Raw genomic sequence first — 21,677 nt, 5'->3', positions numbered from 1 at the left:
TTAGGGTTTGCTCTCAGTACTTACTATGCAACATTTATGTTACAAAGCATGGATTTTAGCCCATGTTTTCCATTTTCTAGTTTGTCACAGACTAGGAAGATTTGTGCATTCATATTGATGTTGGCTTATAATACAGGATAAAGTTAGGTGTCAAGAGGAAGATTCTGTGTGAAGGTCCTTCGATGTGAAACAATTTTTTTAAAGTGAGAACTTACTACAATAAAGTTTACTTTTTCCATCATATCTCTATTTGAGGGTACTTTAACCAGTTATGGAAAAATAGAATTAAAAGGTAATTTTCTTTTGATGAAAAAAATTTTGGAGTTCATGCATAGTTTTTTCATGTGCATTGGCCATGCTTTTTTTTGAAAATCTCTCATATTTTATAAGGAGAAAGGGACTGTTGCCCATAATCTTACCATATATAGATAACAGTATCATCTTCAGGTAATAATACTTAAAAATAAAACTACATTAGAGTCAGTATTAGAGGGTGCCTTCTTTTAAGTTCTGTTTTGTATCAAAATCAGACTTATTTTGAGAAGAATATAGTAGGATGAGAGGATGAGGGACTGAAATGATACTTCATGAGATGGGGAAGTAAATGAACCCTCATCACATTGCTAAAACACCGACAAGAATGGGAAAAACAGAACAAAACATCTGATCCTAATGAATGTATCTATGGAAATGTAAGGTTACGTAAGTAACTGTTGTTTACCATGTTATATGTTATTCACACTTATTACCTATTATTTTTAAAATTTCTTTTGGTTCCAGTTGCTTTTTAGTTAGCTTCCAGCATCCAAGTGAAAAACAATGTCTTCGTGCACAGCAAGCCTGCCAGTTTTGTTTTTCTGTCCTTTATTCTCAGATTTGAATCAGTAGGATCCTGTCCTGGAACTCACCACATGTGCCTTCCACTGTTCACAGATGTGATTGGGGTAGAAATCATTCCCGTTTATCTGAATGCGAATACCTTGGTAAAATTCCTTTGATTCTAAATTAACCAGATGAAATGTGTTGCATAAATCACGTCACAGCAAACAGTTGTCACCTGGCACTAGAGCTTGATAAAATTTAAGTGTTGGCTTATTGCCTGTAGTGTTCAGATACAGTTCTATAGAAAGTCTGTACAGATCAATCAGTTCTTGGTGTAATGCAGAATTCATCTCTCAAGTGATAGGGCTTGTATGGGTTTATTCTAGAGATCCCTACGCTGAGCTACCAAGACATTCACTGAAGCTTTGCTTTAATTTCTCATTGTTCTCATAGTGGTATATTTATTTTATTTTTTTAAGAGTTTAAGGAAGGAATATATTTGAATTACATAAACAAACAAGAAGGTGGTATATTTATTTTAAAAAGCAGGACAGATCTTTAGCTAGTGAAGCTCCTAACATTTATTTAGTCTGGGATCTACCACAGTGCAGGATTGTTTTCAGCAGTATTCTTAGCAGATTATCTATCACATTTGGGCTTTAGGATGCTGATTTTATATGTAACTGTTTATTCCTCCTCAGATCTTTGTCTTCACTTTCATGAATTATAAAAATTTCCACACCCAGCCTTACTTATTGGAAATTTATTATGATACCTAACCTTTTCTTATGGAATGATAAAGATTACTCAACATGTGAATTAAAAGGGTAATGAGTGTGTACTCTTTGACTCCAGAAAAAACTACAACTGTCAGGCAGTATTCTTTGCACTTTATTCCTAAAAAACAATTAAATTTTGTCATTCTTGGACTTTGAAACTTCTGGTACCTTTATTACAACATACAGACTTCCTTGGGTATCAAACAAATGCATACCTGCTTAAAGAAATCATTTTGTTCTGATTCCCAACCCTGTTACTTTTCTGCTCCATAAGGAACTATTCTCTTGCTTTTGATCTCAACCCTTCCATTCATGTATATTCTTATATTTGTACTTTCGTTTTTTTTTTTTTTGCACACATGTATTAGGTGTGCAGGTATTTTAAATTTGCATTACTGGTATAATACTCTAGTCATTATTTTGCCATCATCAGTGTTTTAAAGATCTATTTATCGCTCCAACATGGGAAGCAGTCCATACAGCAGACTCATAGACAATTGCTTAAAGTAGCACTCTGACCTCAGAATCAGCTTTTAAGGCATCCTGATCTGGCTGAAAAGCCCACAAGAGAATTTCAGGCATAGAAAGCCAAGATACTGTGGCAAAAAGTGTTCTACATGAAGGACCTCTGTGGTTGAGACCCCAGTGGAGAGAAGTGATCATCAAAGAAGGATGTATTTTTCTCCAAAGGGAGGAGAGAACTTCCACTTTGCTTATGACCTTGTCTAAGTATTGAAGGAGTTTGTGGATTCAAAAAGCTTCCATAGCCTAGGCAGCTCATGCCAAGAGCATTGGGTAATCAATGACATCATACATAAGAGTGTTAATTGTTAAATTAACAAGAGTCATTGTGCACTAACTTGTCATGTAGGACCTCTGTTCTCAAAGAGTTGTATTATCAGAGTTAATAGTAAAACTTGTCCTCAAAGATTTACTTTGTTTTAGTATATTAAGTGGAGGGTATTCTTATGTCTCATAAGCTTTAAATAAGACTTAAGTGCCCAACTCCATTGCATGTTTTCTTAGGTGCTACTTCGATTAATGATAAAACTTGTTCTCAAAGAAAAAAATGTCACAAAACGTAAAAGAAAAATAAGAAAGGAAGAAAGGAAGCAGCTTGACAGATCTAAACCATCTTGGGCATAACCACCATCTTGCTCCATTGGTGACCTTGACACTCATCCCAATCCTATGGGATAAAGAAAGTCATTAAGGCAGTGTACCAAGTATCTCATGCTGGGCACCAATGCCTGGAATGTCCTTTAACTGATGCCTGGGCCTGTTAATATTTCTTGAGAGTTTGGGTACACTCCAGTTGGCTGAGGGCCATCTTTGACTAACTTAATGTGTAAACCCCTTCCTACTGCACCATGGTGCATGGATCCATCTGTCTTATAGTTGCCCAACACTTTGCCTCTGTCCATATATCTCTCCAGTTAATCATACTCTATAATCCTGAATTTGCCCTCTTTCATTGGCTTCATGGCCTTTTGCTATTAATGGTTGGTTCTTGGCTACAGGTTTATCTGAAACAGTTCCAACTGTTCTGTCAAAAGAAAATAATAACCAATTTCAGTGAAGGAGATTAAGAATGGTAGCAAGGGAATTGAAGTTAAGGAAGTTGAAACAATGATGAGAAAGCAGTTTGATGTACTCTATTCATTAATGCCCTAGGATTAAATAATGGTCAGATAGGGATGATTTAGTGGTCTTTGAACAATTATGTTCAAAATGGAATATCAAAAGAATAGACTAAAGATCATGTGGATACTGTTATTATTTTCATAAAATAAGGAAAAAGTAGAATTCTGCAGTTATAAGATGAGTGGGTTTCAAATCTATCTTTGGAACAATTTTTCACCGGCGCCGCGGCTCACTACGCTAATCCTCTGCCTTGCGGCACCGGCACACCGGGTTCTAGTCCCGGTCAGGGCGCCGGATTCTTTCCCAGTTGCTCCTCTTCCAGGCCAGCTCTCTGCTGTGGCCAGGGAGTACAGTGGAGGATGGCCCAAGTACTTGGACCCTGCACCCCATGGGAGACCAGGAGAAGCACCTGGCTCCTGCCATTGGATCAGCGCAGTGCGCCGGTTGCAGCACACCGGCCGTGGCGGCCATTGGAAGGTGAACCAATGACAAAGGAAGACCTTTCTCTCTGTCTCTCTCTCTCACTGTCCACTCTGCCTGTCAAAAAAAAAAAAAAAAAAACAAAAAAACACAATTTTTCATTAGACAAATGACTTGTGAGGACTTACCTATAAAAGCAGTGGTATTACAGAAACCACATGGGCCCACTAGGAAGTGCCATGTCAGACTTGTGTGATCTTTTTCCCAATGTAGGTGGAGTTCAGTTGATTTTATCAGAGGTTTGTACAAAGTGTCTCATGATATGTCCATGAAATACATGGTTAAATTAGAGATGGATTATTAGGCTAGGTTGGTTCACAGATGGTTGAAAGATTTTAATGAATGGATTGATGTCAGCTTGGAGAGTGGTATTTCTAGTGACATGACATGGAATTTTCCTTTACCATGTCATGTTAATCATTTTTATTACTGACTTGGATGAAACAAGCCCATTACATTTGCATATCACATAATAGTGGGAGCAAAAGCTAATAGTTTGGTTGAGGGAATCATGATTGCGAAAAAGCTTAACCATCTGTAATAATTGGATGAGACTAAGATGGTCTATAATAGTGATTAATGTAAAATTTGCTTATAGATTTGTCAAATTTTTATGCTAGTCAAGGATCAAACAGATATCTTAAGAGCAGTTTTATGGAAACCTGGGAATTTGTAATATAACTGTCACTGCTGTGTCTACATTGCTATGGTTTGAGTGTATTTCCTCTAAAACTCAGGTGTGGAGACTTAATAACCAAGTCTTTGCGGTGTGGTTAGGTCATGAGTGTTACTTTCCTCATGGATAGGGTTGTAAAATAAGTGTTGTGCAGCATTTCACAACTCACCCCTCCACCTGATGAGGACACATGCTTCCTCTCTTCTGGAGATGCATCCCTTACCAGACAATGGATCCTCTGGCTCCTTTATCAATCTTGGACCTTCCACTTTCCAGAACTGTGAGGGAAACACATTTCTGTTCTTGATGAATTAGCACCTACAGATAATGACATATGTGTTGATAGTTTTAACAGAAATGAAGTGTTTGTAATAGGGAAGTGCAGGGTGTTCAGTACTTATGGGAAGATACCATTGTGTTCATTTATGGCTTCCAGGTTTTAAGAAGTATCTGAGAATTTCATTGTAAAAGGAGTATTTCAGGGGGCCAGTGCAGTGGCACAGTAGGTTAACACCCTGGCCTGAAGTGCTGGCACCCTATATGGGCACCGGTTCGAGATCCGGCTGCTCCACTTCCCATCCAGCTCTCTGCTATGGCCTGGGAAAACAGTAAAGGATGTCCCAAGTCCTTGGGCCCCTGCACCCATGTGGGAGACCTGGAAGAAGCTCCTGGCTCTTGGCTCCGGATCAACGCAGTTCTGGCCGTTGCAGCCATCTGGGGAGTGAACCAGTGGATGGAAGACCTCTCTCTCTCTCTGTGCCTCTTCTCTCTTTATGTAACTCTGACTTTCAAATAAATAAATAAAATCTTTTAAAAAATGAAAAAAAGGAGTATTTCAGAGAATCAGGATGGTTTCTTATTAAAATACAACTTTTTTTGTATGTTTAGAGGAATCGATGAAATAATAGCTATTTTAAGATATCTAAAGGCTGAAAGAGTAATTAACCCACGTATATGTTTGTTTTTTTACAGAATGTATCGAATAGCTACTCTGTGGCTGAAAATTATGCCAGGCTCTGTGGATATAATAGTGTCTGAAAAACAGAAAAATTTTCTTCCTTACCTTTATGGTCCTGACAATCCAGTGGAAATGACAGACATTAACCAAATAATTACTGAGGGCGAGAGAGTGGAGAGAGAGAGTGAGCGTGAGAGCAAGTGCATATCGTAGGGACATTTGATTTGTTGGCGAGGGAAGGGAAAGCTGGCTTGAGGTGACAATGAGTGTGCATTAACTGGGTGAAAATGGGCAAAGAGGAATGTGGGGTGGGTGAGCATGGTAATACCATGGGGGCTGGAAAGCCTGGGTGGTGCACAGAGTATCTACTCCGAAGCAAGGGGTCAAGCCACTCAGCTTTTTAAGGCCTCCATAATAATTTTCTTTCTTATCTAGAAAGAGTGAAAAGCATTTGCTTGCCTCACTGGAAGACTATGTGGTTTAAATTTGGGAAGATACCCCAGGCCACAAAGTGATAAATTGACTGGAGTCAAGGCAAGAGAAGTGGTTAAATATCCAAGGACAGGTTGCAGTTAAGTAGGCAGGGTGTGTGGTGCTGCAAGAAATGGGACTTGTCAGTGAAAGGGGAATTACTTCTACAGATAAGGCTGGGAAGAAGGAAGACAAATTTGGAGGCAGAAGACTTGGATATAAATTCCAGTTTTGCTACTAAATATTTTGGTAGCTTTGTGCAAATAACATTCTTTCTTTATTTCTGATTTAACTACATTCTTCTCACAGGTTTTCTCAGGATTAGATGATTTAATATACATGTGAATGGCTAACAGACTGTAAAGTGTTATATAGGAAATAGAAAATTTGAAGAAAAAAATTAGTCACTAATGAATATTACTAGATTGCGTAGTCTAGTAATGGAATGGCCTTTGGTGGCCCCTAGCCTAACTTGTTGGAATATATGATGCTTTCAGATTTTTATCCAATTTCCATGTTTCTTCCAAGTTATTTTGCAGTGTTAACTAACAGCAACAATATAAAAATTAGAGTGAATCCATGCTTTTTAGCTTTCTAGTAGCAATTAAGTAGCTTGAAGTGATTTTAAATGTTATGCATGAGTTCTTCTCCTTATATGTGATCTCAGAAGCAAAATATACTGTTTTTTTTTTTTTTTTTTTTGACAGGCAGAGTGGATAGTGAGAGAGAGAGAGACAGAGAGAAAGGTCTTCCTTTTGCCATTGGTTCACCCTCCAATGGCCGCTGCGGCCGGCGCGCTGCGGCCGGCGCACCGCGCTGATCCAAAGGCAGGAGCCAGGTGCTTCTCCTGGTCTCCCATGGGGTACAGGGCCCAAGTACTTGGGCCATCCTCCACTGCCTTCCCCGGCCACAGCAGAGAGCTGGCCTGGAAGAGGGGCAACTGGGACAGAATCTGGTGCCCTGACCGGGACTAGAATCCAGTGTGCCGGCGCCGGTAGGTGGAGGATTAGCCTATTGAGCCGCAGTGCCGGCTGCAAAATATACTTTTAAGGAACTTGTAGCAAAACCTTAAACTTATGAAGCATAAACTTATGAAGCATAAAAATTGTCAAATGTATTTTTTGGGTAAGGTGGGAGTTTCATAAGTCACATTCAGGTGCATTGAGATATACATATATTTCTGCTCTAGAGTGTTGTCTGTGTATAGTTATATATCTATTTGTGTGAAGTCATGAAAATTCAGAGGATATTTGGTGAGTGAAAATGTACCTTTAGTTATCAGATGCTTTGTTTTACAACCCAAGATGAAATGGAAATCAGTGAAATATGCTGTTAGTCACTTTCTTGAGGTAGATAGGAAAGGAACAACATTTATAATAACTTATAGGAAGGAGTATGTATAGGTAACTCTTTTTTGTGTATTTGTATACATAAAACTCATTCAAAATATTAATTGAACACTTAAAATATTTATATGCACTGCTCTAACCTCTATTTTTGTTAAAGTTATATATGTTACCACTAGATGCAAAAATGCGTACCCAAGTAAAATGTGACAAACCTTTTTTTTTGATTGAACTAAGGCAAAAGACCAAGCTGCAAATATTTAAACTTTGACAACCTTCTGGAAGAATCTCAGACAACTTCATTTGTGACACTTTGTACACCTGAGCATATTTGATGCTATTTTCCTTGAATATTTTCTTGCACTGTGGTACATAAGAATTATTCATTTTTTATACCTTTTTTAAAATTATTTATTTGACAGATAGAGTTGGACAGTGAGAAACAGAGACAGAGAGAAAGGTCTTCCCTCCGCTGGTTCACCCCCCAAATGGCCACCACGGCTGCCACTGTGCCGATCCGAAACCAGGAGCCAGGTGCTTCCTCCTGGTCTCCCATTCTGGGGGCAGGGCCCAAGCACTTGGGCCATCCTCCACTGCCCTCCTGGGTTATACCAGAGAGCTGGACTAGAAGAGGAGCAACCAGGACTAGAACTCGGCGCCCATATGGGTTGCTGGCATTTCCAAAAGAGGAAGTGCAGATGATTGACAGACACATGATAAAATGCTCAGGATCCCTAGCCATCAGGGAAATGCATGATGAAGTTTCACTTCACTGCCGTTAGAATGACTCTCATACAGAAATCAACAATAAATGCTGGCTAGGATGTGAGGGAAAAGATACCCTAATCCACTGTTGGTGGAAATGTAAACTAGTACAACCATTGTGGAAGACAGTATGGAGATATTCAGAAATATGAAAATAGATCTACTATATGATCCAGCCATCCCAGTCCTGAGAACTTACCCAAGGAAAATGAATCAGCATGTGGAATCATTTGTATCCCATGTTTATTGCAGTTCAGTTCACAGTAGCTAAGATATGGAATCAACCCAGATGTCCATCAACTGATGACTGGATAAAGAACTTATAGTGTGGATCACACTATGGAATATTACTCAGCCATAAAAATGAATGAAATCCTGTCTTGCAATGAAGTAGATGCAACTGGAAACCGTTATACTTAGTGAAATAAGCCAATCCCAAAAAGACAAATGCCAGATGTTTTCCCTGACCTGTGTTCACTAAAGAGTACCAAAAATGTAATGTATAGAAGTGAAATGGACATTTTGTGCTTCGATGATTATTTATAGCCCTTGTCTTTACTATTGAGGAACAGTGTTTTTTTTTTTTTTTTTTCTTCTTACTGTTTATTGAACTCTTTACTTAGTATTGAGTTAATCTGATGAGTATAAAGTAAACTGAAAGTGGATCATTGTAAAAATTAAGAGAAGGAGGAGGAAGTATAGGAGCATGGGCAGGAGGGAGGGTAGGGTAGGAAGTATCACTGTGTTCCTATATACATTGTATAGATTCCTGTATACATGAAATATGTGAAATTTGTATACTTTCAATAAAATTAAAAAGTTGCTTCTGGGTCCATAGGTGAGTAAAAGACAGATGTCCCACAGACTTCCATTTATATTGATAATGACAGTATCAGATGGGCCAGCCACTAGGTTAAGGACTCTAAGTACATTTTTATGTAATCTTTTCGACAACCTGTTAGCTGTGAGTACTGTTATTCTGGTTTACAGATAAAGAAGCTAGTTGGTGAAGTTAAGTAACTGATAGGCCTATGTTCCATTCCAAGTTGCTTTGAATTCTACAACTGCTATGCTATTTTAAAACAACTGATTTAGTACAAAAATTATTGGCTAAAATCATTTAGAGTTATCTCCTGAAGCTGTGTTTCTTGCTAGATATTATATCAAAAAGAGATAACATGCAAATAATTAATACAAAGGTTAGAATCAGAAACTTGTAGTAATCCTCGAGTAATAGTGGATTTTTTAAAAATTAATTAACTTATTTGAAAGGCAGAGTTACAAAGAAACAGAGGCAGAGAGAGAGAGAGAAAGACAGAGAGAGGTGCTTCAATCCACTGGTTCACTCCCCAGATGGCTGCAACAGCCAGATCTGGGCTGATCTGAAGTCACAAGCCAGGAGATTCTTCTGGGTCTCCCACATGGGTGCCGGGGTCCATGGACTTGGGTCATCTTCCGCTGCTTTACCAGGCACATTAGCAGGGAGCTGGATTGGAAGTGGAGCAGCTGGGACTGGAACAGGTGCCCATAAGGGAAGCCAGGTGGTGGGTTTTCCCGCCATACCATAGCACCAGCCCCAGTAGTGGATTTCTTGTTGTTGTTTTTGTAACTGTTAAAATAGCTATTTATACACATAAAAATTAATTCAATGGCCCAGGAATCTACATAGTGCAAATCATGTCATCCTTGTACTCTGGCCTCCTCTTCCACTACACAGAAGTAACCACTGCATCTAATTTCTGATTATTGTTCCAAAGATAGTGTTAACCTGAATTTGTTTTTCAGAAAATAGCATTTGAGCATCAACTCCAAAGAAACACACCAGACATCCCCTAATCCGGCAGGTAGGCTGGCAAATAGGCTGGCAGCATAAGCCGTCCTCCCCACAGGGGTAACAGGAAGCTCTGCCAACAGACTCGTCCGGTTTCATAGATGAAGAAATTGGTTATTTAGGTCATGTGGGTAGTTGCAGGTAGAACAGAACTCAGGTGTAGGACTATGTCTGTCTTCCCTCTGGACTTGACAATGTTGTGTACAAGTGAAGTGGTTTCACATTGACTGAGAGTTTCTACCAGTACGATGGAGAACAAACTTTGGAAAGCCAAAGGCAATAACATTTTTTTTTTATTTAAATGCATTTTTCCTTTTAAAGTAAATTTAGTTTCAGCAATTTTGTAAAGATAATACACTGAGTTCCCATATGTCCTACATCCAGTTTCTCCTATTATTAACAAGTTTCTCCACTATACTGTCATTCCTTGTCAGTCCTTCCACTCTTTGGAAATAAGTCACCTTTATAGCTCGCAATCAGTGGGAAATTTTGTTCTACTTGCTTGAGATTGGAGTATTTCCATAAATTATTTGGACTGTGTCTATACAAGAGATTTGTCTCACCTCATTTATTTGTTAACTTGCATAGTTTGGATGCATAGATTACATTATTTATGGTTTATAATAAAATACTGCATTATTTTATTGCTCAGATTTTCCCCATCTATGGTGGTTGGAAGCTCTTTTACTTGTCCACTGTGTTTCTTTGACATGCTGTCATCACTGTGAATTTTAATAGTTTTCATTTTTCTTTTGAACACTTTCTTACTCTCTGGCATTACAGGATACTTAACATTGGCTTTGTATATTTCCTGCTCTACTCCTATAATCACCCATTTCTCCCAGGAGCCCTGGTTCCTTTTATTGGAAATTAGTCATAGAAATCAAGGTCTGGGTACCATATTTAGTTGCAACTCTTATAAAGCTTACTCTGAATAGAAAAGAGAGTTTTTAGGCATTATTCTAGGTAGTACTAAATTAGGTCATTGCAATAATTTGTCTAATTTTGCTGGAATGTAAAATTTGAATGAATGGAGTTAACTTAAGAATTTTAAGGGAAAATTCTCAGAAATCTGATAAGTTCTTTCTGTTACTTGGAAAAAAAAACCAAAAAACAAAAAACCTCATCCTTGATGTCACTTTATTTGAAATTTTTATGGGTGTTACTGAACAGAAAATTTGAGGCAGAAGTTCAAAACATGGTAATTTGAAACATTTTGGGATTAACTGCAGGATATTGGGAAGATTTTATACTCCATTAGGAAAATTAACAAGCATACAGTCTATGAAAGGTAATTTATGTTTATGTAAAGAATGACACTTTCTTTTGTACCATGAAACATAATCAGTTTAAATTTTGGTATCCAGCAGAGGATTGGGGAAGAATGGTATCTTTAGGAAAGGGAAAAACAAAAACAAAAACAAAAAAAAACTATAAGAGAGAGAAGAAAATTATCCCTGAACATAGAAAAAGATCTAGAAAGCAGTCCTGATTTATATTGCTCCATTCCCTTTATAGATCTTGCCTTGCTGGCATCAGAATTGAGATTTTCTTTATCTGATGTATTTTCAAATACACCAGACACCCTTCCATGAAGATATTTTAAAAGGATTGGTATATGTATATTTGCATTCTTTAATAGTATTGATGAAAATTTTTGAAAGCTTATTTCTTTTTTACTTTTACTTTTTGCCCTTCCTTGCTTTGCAAATATTCCTTTTTACTCTTGAGCATCTACCATTTTAATAAGCAAGCTCAATTTTTAAAACTCATCAAGCAAATAGGTCAGTAGACGCTCACAATCTGATAGGTGAATGCGTGAAATGCATAAAAATCATTTTCAAAGAATTAGATCTTTTTTCTTGAGCTGTATTCATCGTGATTTGTTCATGTATTGTATTTTTTTAAAAAAATCTTTTAGTGTAACTGTAAAAAATAGTCTTTTAAACAATGTAAGTACAAAAGTATAGAATAACTGGTAGTGTACAGTTGCAGTTAGTAAGAAGCACAGCATTAATGAGGAAAAGAACCAGGCAGGTAAAAAAATGAAGCGAAAGTAAGTGAAGTGATCTCTAATGATTGAACATAAGTAACTCAGTGCATACAAAAACTGTAGGCAGAGATGCCCAGGGAGTTTTAGAATGGAAATAGCTGGAAAGCCTCAAGAGGGACAGAGCTGAGTGTAGAGATAGAGAAATAATATAAGAAAGGTTCTGGGTGAAGAGTGCTAGTGAGCTCTGTGGCTGGCAAAGGTTGTCAGGAGAACGGGAGAACGGAGCCTCTGGTGTGAGATGCCATGGCAGTGTTGAGCCCTGCTCGAAGATCCTGGAAATAGCAATCTGGAACATGGCATAAGGAAACTTATATTTATTAACTGTCCATGGTATGCTAGCTGCTGCTGCCCCACCTGTTATGTCTTTTACTTCTTATATCAGCTTTTTGGGGGAAGGGTATTACGGTTTTACAAATGAAGAAAGTGAGGCACAGAAAGGTTGGGAATGCTGCAAGCCACATAATGTAGTGACTAATCAGTGGTAAACTGGGACCAGGACATCGTTTTTAATCTTGGAGGAGTTTGAGAATCAAAGTAGAGGGACAAAAGAAAGTAGGTGTTATATACACAGCGAAACTCTTAGGCCTGGGGCAATCTTGAATACTTTTTTGGAATATCCATGTTGAATTGGCTAAGAGAAAGGATTTTTAAGATAGTGGCAATTACATTACTGTTGTTTAGAGCACTTAAAAAAATGTAGGTTAGCTTGGGGAAGGGGCACAATGGAGAGAAGCCTGCTGGTGATGGCTGCTATAGTAAGTGGGCTTGAGGTTGAGCCTCAAGTTGGAGGTGGGGTTATTTGGCACTTTTAATTACTATTTAACAATCACTTTCAACTGGTGCTTTGTCAGGATCACTGCAGACCCAGAGAATATTTGATTCTCTTTTGGGGCAGAGGATGCTTTAGACTTGCAAAGTCCCCTTTTGAATGGAAAAGCAGAATAAATACAACTCCTGTGAATTGTAAGAATGTAATATTTTTAAAATGGTGTGTTTATGTTTACAAAGTAAATCTCAAGCACAAATTAATTACATGTCTGTAGTTCTTGAAGTTAAGTAGGCTAAGTGGGGAAAAGAATGATTTGATCTTGCTTTATTGCTAGCCAAATCTCTAGGCTGGCCATTTTTTCCTTTTAATAAAAAAGCTTGTGGTTCCTTGTCTTCCCATTAGCTCATAGTTGAGAGCTCTGTTAAGTTGTCTGTGAGACCGAGTGTATTAAGCTTGCCTGATTAAAATTGTTCACAAGAGATGAAGCAGACAAGGGACTTTTAGCATAATTAAAAAACCACTGCTTGCCTTTAAAGATGAGATTTCGGAGATTTTTGAAATTTATATCCACCTGTAGGGAAGTGTGTTTACGTAATTAGATTCCGGTTCTTTCATGAACCCTTCTTATTTAATTCATGCACATTGTCCTTTCCGTTTGTGGACTGTTATCTTCTCATGCAGGAGACACAAGAAATGTTTAGAGGAGCCAGAACTTGAATGAACTGAAGTGTTTCCCATGAAGGATCATAATACAGTGAAAAGTAAAAAAGCAATTACCTCTTTATGTTTACCTGTGTATTTATTAAAGGAAAAGTAGGAGCAAAGTGGATGATGGTAACTGAAAAATCAAAACAAGTTATATTTTCTGTGATCTCAGCCTGTCTGAGCAGATGATACCAGCTTTCGTGAAATGCTCTGCTTTGGTTTTATAGATACCAGCCCAAAGTCGTCGTCGTTTTTTTTTTTGTCTTTTCATTTTGTAGTTTCTAAAATTTGCATTGCTGGGCTCTGAAATCATTCACTTATTATTCCCATTTTTCTATCATATTACATGAAAAAATGATCGTACTTAATATAATTTGCTTCTTTTGTCCTTTTGAAGCCAAGACCACTGCTATAGACTGTTTGAGTCTATAGAGCACTTTCAGTGTTTTTTCTCTGTGTGTCTTTTAAAAGACATTTTAGTTTCTTCAGGTGGGAACCCTTGCTACCATAAATCAAAATGTTTCTGCTATAATGAGGCAGCCTTTTAGAAGAAAATTATCAAGGTGTGAATTTTTTTTTTAGTCTACATACATAAGGTATTGATTTCATAGACTAAGGGCTTGACATGTGAACACTTCTTTAGCAAAGTACTTTCCTCAATGAATAAGTAATGCTTTGTTTTCACCCAGAAGATTGCTTTGGAACATTTCTCATGTAATTAAAATAATTTTTCCATTAGCTGAGAATGATTCTCAAAGCTTCTTGACTTTCTTTTTTTTTTTTTTTTTTTAGTTTTGTCTTTCATTGCACTAAAAAAAAATTAATTCTAGCCTCGTTTTAACATAAAGCAGCAGTGTCTGAAAAGAATCCTTGGTATTTCCGTATCAGATTTGGGTAAGAGAATAAAATGATAAAAGAAGCCCCTCAAACCAACATGTACTGTAAATTACCAAAGTTATATTAAGATTGATTTTAGGAAACTAATTAAGCATATATTGACCAGGCATAAACATTGAAAATGAAAACATTGAAAATCATAAGGCATTTAAGAGGAAAGGAGCCTGAAATTTTAAATGGTGGGAGGTGGGGTTTTTTGGAAGTCTCATTATCTGCAGGAGGAGAGCACTAACCAAGGTTACATTTTGAAATGGTAAAATCTGTGAATAGTTTTGTTTGTGGGAGGAGGTCACAAAAAGGTTATTCCTCTGGCTTCATCTTCACAAGTAATCAGAGTAGTTCACTGAACTCCTGGTTTCCAGCCATTTTATTGTGTTGGGAATTAATTTTTGCATCAAATTATATATCACACTTACTTTTGATTAAACTATTTCATAGGACTATACAAATAGGCTAGATAATAATAGTTGCTTCTATTAAGACATAATTTAGGATAAAATTACATAGAATTAATAAAGTATGGTATATAATTTTGGTAACTACTATATGTCATATAGAGTACTGTTTCTTTTCTGTACTCCATAAATACTCCTTATTTCAAGCTCTGGTTATCATATCCATTTTTTAAAAATTTATTCACCTATCTGTCTTCCATCCATTTGATCATTATGCACATATAAAGCTATTCCCATATATTAGGCTTTGAGTTTGAGCACTGAGGATACAGGGATTCATAATTGTCTTTGAGGAGACATTTTCTCAGGAAACAAACTCACAAATAAATAATTATCAGCTTGAACAGAGTGGTATACACAGAAAAGAATGTGAATCCATTTGTGACTAGAATGCTAGAGATGAATTTAAAAGAGGAAATTATATTTAAACTGATTCAGTAAAGATAAAAGTTCATTCCTCAGGCTAAAAATAAGAAGAAAGGCATGCAAAAAAAAAATGAGAACAGTAAGTCAAATGTATTGCCATTTTAAGTGCTTTCAAATATTTTAGTAATGTCTAGAATTTACAGTAGAATTGGAAAAGATGCCAAATAGTAGGGGGGAAGGTATCCTGTCAACTATGTTGATGAGTTTAGACTTTAAAGAATTGCAAGATGCTAAAGAGATTGAAACTGTATGAGTACTGTGAGAAAATTTATGTTTTTAAAAATAAGTTGAGTGGGATCCAGAATTATGGCACAGTGGGCTAAGATGGTGCTTGGGTTGCTGGCAGCCAGTTTGAATCCTGTCTACTCCAGTTCTGAAGCAGGTTCCTGTTCATGTGCATGTGAAGGCAGGATAATGGCCCAAGTACTTTGGCCCCTGCCAGCTACCTGGGAGACCTGGATGGAGTTACTGGCTTCTGACTTCAGACTGACCCAGACTTGGCTGTTATGGGCATTTGGGGAGTGAAACAGCAGATGGAAGATCGCTCTCACTTTGCCTATCAAATTAAATAGGTAAATACATCTTTTGCACATGATTGATTTTAGCATTATTGTTTAATATCTCTTTTCAACAATGAGATACCTGGCTCCTGTTAGCCATTTATTTAATTGTTTACCCCACTATAGCTGTGAAATACTTTTAGCAACCTGTTTGGGTTAATTTTTGTATTTGGTGTGTGATAGTGATCAAAGTTTTTTTTTTTTTTTTTTTCAAAATACAGATATCCAGTTGACTCAACAATATTTGCTAAAAGAGAATGTCCTTTTTTCACTAGATTGCTTTTTCATCTTTGTTGAAAGTCGGTTGTCCATTTATATGCAGATCAGTTACGGACTATTCCATTGGTGGGTTTGGCAGTCTTTAGCCAGTTAACAGACTGTGATGATTGTTGTGGACTTAGAGTACAGGTAGTGAGGCCTTCATTTCTTTTTCTTTTTCAAAATTATTTTGGCTATTCTCACTTCTTTGCATTTCCATATGAATTTCAATTTATATATTTTCATTCTATTTGAAAGGTAGAGGAGCACAGAGAGGGAGAGAGAGACAAACAGATGTCTCTGTCTGCTGATTCTCTCCCCAAATGCCCACAAAAGCCAGAGGTGGTCCAAACTGAAGTCAGGATCCCAGAGCTTCACAGGGGTCTCTAATGCAAATGGAAGGGACACAAGCACATGAGCTGTCATCTGCTGCCTCCCAGGATGTGCATTAGCAGGAAGCTGTATTGGAAGCAGAGGGAGCTGGAACGGGCTCTTCAGTAAGGTAGCAACCCAACCACTGCTCCAAACTACTACCCCTCCATATGAATTTTATGTATTTAATTGTTTCATAATTGAGTTTTATTGGTGCTGAGAATCAGTACACTGATATTTCACTTAGTTCTTAACATAGTACACTTATATTTCACTTAGTTCTTAACATATGTACTGAAAATCTAAAAAGCTGTGTATTGTGATTCTTTTTTTTTTTTTTTTGACAGGCAGAGTGGACAGTGAGAGAAAGAGAGAAAGGTCTTCCTTTTGCCATTGGTTCACCCTCCAATGGCCGCCGCGGCTGGCGCGATGGCAGGAGCCAGGTGCTTCTCTTGGTCTCCCATGGGGTGCAGGGCCCAAGGACTTGGGCCATCCTCCACTGCACTCCTGGGCCATAGTAGAGAGCTGGCCTGGAAGGGGGGCAACCGGGACAGAATCTGGCACCCCGACCGGGACTAGAACCCAGTGTGCTGGCGCTGCTAGGCGGAGGATTAGCCTATTGAGCCACGGCGCCAGCCGTGATTCTATTTCAATGACTATCCAGCTTCAAATTTGGAGGCAAATTGTCCTTGAATATCTTCACATGTTGAGAGGCTGTTTCATAAATTTCACCTGTTGGCAATTTTATATGTATACTACATACTCAAACTATAAATAATTTATAGTACATTAACAAAATTTTTAGGAAAACTGGACTACTACCACCAAAGATGTTACAGAGTACATACAGTTTCTGTCAGGGCAACAAATAAGGTGTGATTTTCTGTAAGAAACAGTTATTCTAAACAGAGCAACTACAAGAAGTAATTGAAAATATTCAATACTTTTTAAATGCACAACTGTCACTCTAAATTGACATTTATTGTTTCTAGTATTATAGGATTTAACCCCCTGCTCCCACTATGCACCTATGGAGTATTGAGCTGACATTTAAGACAGTTATAGCCTCCCACAACTGAATATTCCTTTATTTTCTGATTTTACAACAATAACAATAACCAGCAAAATGGTTGATGGACATTTGGGTTGATGCCATATCTTAACTATTGTGAATTGAGCTGCAATAACCATGGGGATACAGATAACTCTTTCATATGCCCTTAGGTAAATTCCCAGGAGTGGGATGGCTGGGTCATATGGTAGGTCTATATTTAAATTTCTGAGGTATCTCCATACTGTCTTCCACAGTGGCTGCACCAGTTTACATTCCCACCAACAGTGGATTAGGGTACCTTTTCCCCCACATCCTCGCCAGCATTTGTTGTTTGTTGATTTCTGTATGAAGGCCATTCTAAGGAGGGGGGGTGAAACCTCATTGTGGTTTTGGTTTGCATTTTTCTGATGGCTAGTGATCCTGAGCATTTTTTCATGTGTCCATTGGCCATTTGGATTCCTCTTTGGAAAAATTCGTTTTTAAGTCCTTTGCCCATTTCTTCACTGGATTATTTTGTTGTTGTTGAGTTTCTTGAGCTCTTTATATATCCTAGTTATTAGTCCTTTATTAGTTCCACGGTTTGCAAATAATTTCTCCCATTCTGTTGGTTACCTCTTCACTTTTCTGAGTGTTGCCTTGGCAGTGCAAAAGCTTCTCAATTTGATATAATCCCATCTGTCAGTTTTGGCTTTGATTACCTGTGCTTCTGGTGTCTTTTCCAAGAACTCTTTGCCTGTGCTAATATCTTGCAGGGTTTCCCCAATGTTCTCTAATAACTTGATGGTAGCAGGTCATAGATTTAGGTCTTTAATCCATTTTGAGTGGATTTTTGTATAAGGTGTAAGGTAGGGATCTTGCTTTATACTTCTACATGTGGAGATTGAATTTTCTGTGTACCATTTGTTGAAGAGGCCGTGCTTGCTTCAGGGATTGATTTTTGCTCCTTTGTCAAAGATGGTTGTAGATGTGTGGATTGATTTCTGGTGTTTCTGTTCCATTGTTCCATCTGTCTGTTTTTGTGCCAGTTCCAGGTTTTTTTGATAATAACTGCCCTGCAGTATGTCTTGAAATCAGATATTGTGATGCCTGTGGCTTTGTTTTCGTTGTATAAGTTTGCTTTAGCTATTTGGGATCTTGGGTTTCCATATGAATTACAGCGGCATTTTTTCTTATCTCAGAAGAATGTCCTTGATATTTTGATTAGTATTGTTATTTAATCTATAAATTGCTTTCAGCAATATGGACATTTTGATGATGATATTGATTCTTCCAATCCATGAACATATTCCATTTTTTGTGTCTTCTATTTCTTTAATGTTTTATATTTCTCATTGTAGAGATTCTTTAACATCATTGATTAAATTTATTTATTCCAAGGTTTTTTTTTTTTTTTTTTTTTTTGGCTATTGTGAGTGGGATTGATCTTCTGTCTAAGCTGTGGCATTTTCTGTGTATACGAAGGGTTTTGATTTTTGTGTGTTAATTTTGTGTCCTGCCACTTTACCAAACTCTTTTTTGAGTTTCAACAGTCTCTCAGTGGAGCCTTTTGGATCTGGTATATATAGAATCATGTCATCTGCAAATAGGGATAATTGACACCCTCCTTTCCAATTTGTATCCTTTTGATTTATTTTTCTTACCTAATGGGTCTGGCTAGAACTTCCAGGATTATACTGAATAGCAATGGTGAGAGTGGGCATCCTTGTCTGGTTCCAGATCTCAGTGGGAATGCTTCTAACTTTTCCCCATTCAATAGGATATGGCTGTGGCTTTGTCATAAATTGCCTTGATTGTGTTGAGGAATGTTTCTTTTATACCCAATTTGCTTAAAGTTTTTATCATGAAAGAGTGTTTTATTTTATGAAATGCTTTCTCTGCATCTGTTGAAATAATAATATAGTTTTTGTTCTTCATTTGGTTAATGTGATGTATCACATTGATTGGTTTGTAAATATTGAGCCATCCCTGCATAGCTGGGGATACAGACAGGCTGAATAGATTAAAAAACAAAACCGGGGCCAGGGCTGTGGCACAGCAGGTTAAAGCCCTGCCCTGAAGCGCCAGCATCCTATATGGGTGCCAGTTCTACTCCCAGCTGCTCCACTTCTGATCCAGCTCTCTGCTATGGCCTGGGAAGGCTTCTAGATGGCCCAAGTCCTTGGGCCCTTGCACACATGTGGGAGACCCGAAGGAAACTCCTGACTCCTAGCTTCGGATCGGCAGAGCTCCAGCCATTGCAGCCTTCTGGGGAGTGAACCATCAGATGGAAGACCTCTCTCTCTGTCTCTACCTCTCTCTGTTAACTCTCTCAAATAAATAAAATTAAATAAAAAAATAAATAAATAAATAAAATAATATAAATATTGAGCCATCCCTGCATAGCTGGGGTAACAGGCTGAATAGATTAAAAAACAAAGTGTGGGATACAGACCCGCACTTGGTCCGGGTGAATGATCTTTCTTATGTGATATTAAATTTTCTTGGCAAGAATTTTGTTGAGGATTTTTGTATGTATGTTCATCAGGGAAATTGATTTATAGTTCTGTTTCTCTGTTGTATCTTTTTCAGGTTTAAGAATTAAGGTGATGCTGGTTTCATAGAAAGCGTTTGGGAGGACTCCCTCCTTTCGATTGTTTTGAATAGCTTGACAATAATTGGAGTATTTCTTTAAATATCTGGTAGAATTCAGCAGTGAAGCCTTCCGGGCCTGGGCTTTTCTTTGCGGAGAGGGTCGTTATTGCTTATTCAGTTTCCGTCTTAGTTATTGGTCTGTTTAGGTTTTCTGTGACTTCATAGCTCCATTTAGGTAGGTTGTATGTGTCCAGGAGTCTATCCATTTCTTGTAGGTGTCCCGATTTGTTGGCAGACAGCTCTTTGAGGTAATTTCTGATGATTCTTCTTATTTCTGTGATGTCTGTTGTTACATCCCCCTTTTTATCTCTAATTTTATTGATTTGGGTTTTCTCTTTCTTTTTTGGTTAGTTGGGCCAATGATATGTGAATTTTGTTTATTTTTTTTCAAAAAACCAGCACTTCATTTTGCTGATCTTTTGTATTTTTTTTTTGTTTCAAGTTTGTTTATTTCTTCTCTATTTCTTTTCCCCTACTGGTTTTGGGATTGCTTTACTGTTGTTTTTCTAGGTCCTTGAGATGCATTGATACCTCATTTGGTGCCTTTCCAATTTCTTGAGGTAGGTACCAATTCCTATAAACTTTCATCTTCATACTAGTTTTGCTGTATTCTATAAGTTTTGATATGTTGTATTGCCTTCATTCATTTCCAGAAATTTTTTGATTTCTTCAATGACCCAGTGTTCATTCAGGAGCATGTTGTTCAGTCTCGTTGTGTTTACATATGTTCTAGAGATTGTTGAGTTGTTGATTTCCAGCTTCACTCCATTGCGGTCAGAAAATATGCATGATATGATTTTGATTTTTTTGAATTTTCTGATACTTGCTTTATGGCCTAGCATGTGGTCAATCCTAGAGAAAGTTCCATGCACTAGTGAGAAGAATGTAAATTTTGCATCTATAGGATGAAATGTTCTGTAGATATTGTTAGGTCCATTTGGTTTATGGTGTTGATTTACTCTGTTGTTTATTTTGCTGATTTTCTCTCTTGCTGATCTGTCCATTGCTTAAAGTGGAGTATTGAAGTCCCCCATTACTATTGCATTGGAGTCTGTGTCTCCCTTTAGATCTATTGACGTTTCTTTTATATAGCGAGGTGACCTATAATGAGGTTCATATATGTTTTTCAATAATCACATCTTTCTGTTGAATTGATCTGTTAATCATTACTTAGTGCCCTTTGTCTCTTAAAAGTTTTTATGTTAAAGTCTATTTTGTCTGATATTAGGATGGCTACACCAGCTCTTTTTTTGGTTTCTGTTAGCATGGATTTTCTTTTTCCATCCTTTCACTTTCAGTCTGCATGTATCTTTGTTGGTGAGGTGTACTTCTTGTAGGCAACAAATAGATGTTTTTTTTAATAGTTATTTTATTTATTTGAGAGAGTTAACAGAGAGAGGTAGAGACAGAGAGAGAGGTCTTCCATCTGATGGTTCACTCCCCAGAAGGCTGCAATGGCTGGAGCTCTGCCGATCCGAAGCTAGGAGTCAGGAGTTTCCTTCGGGTCTCCCACATGTGTGCAAGGGCCCAAGGACTTGGGCCATCTAGAAGCCTTCCCAGGCCATAGCAGAGAGCTGGATCAGAAGTGGAGCAGCTGGGAGTAGAACTGGCACCCATATAGGATGCTGGCGCTTCAGGGCAGGGCTTTAACCTGCTGTGCCACAGCCCTGGCCCCGGTTTTGTTTTTTAATCTATTCAGCCTGTCTGTATCTTTTAACTGGAGAG

General features: G+C 37.7%; 1 protein-coding gene across 11 annotated transcripts in view; it reads left to right on the top strand.

Moving 5' to 3' along the window:
- RFX3 (regulatory factor X3) overlaps positions 1-21,677 on the top strand; it is a 340,088-nt gene that overhangs the window by 66,333 nt on the left and 252,078 nt on the right. The gene's annotated exons all lie outside the window — the stretch shown is intronic.

The sequence above is a fragment of the Oryctolagus cuniculus genome, chromosome 1, assembly GCF_964237555.1.
Source record: "Oryctolagus cuniculus chromosome 1, mOryCun1.1, whole genome shotgun sequence".
NCBI lineage: Eukaryota > Metazoa > Chordata > Mammalia > Lagomorpha > Leporidae > Oryctolagus > Oryctolagus cuniculus.
Note: the sequence above shows the minus strand (reverse complement) of the source record. Positions and strands in the feature narration are given on the sequence as shown.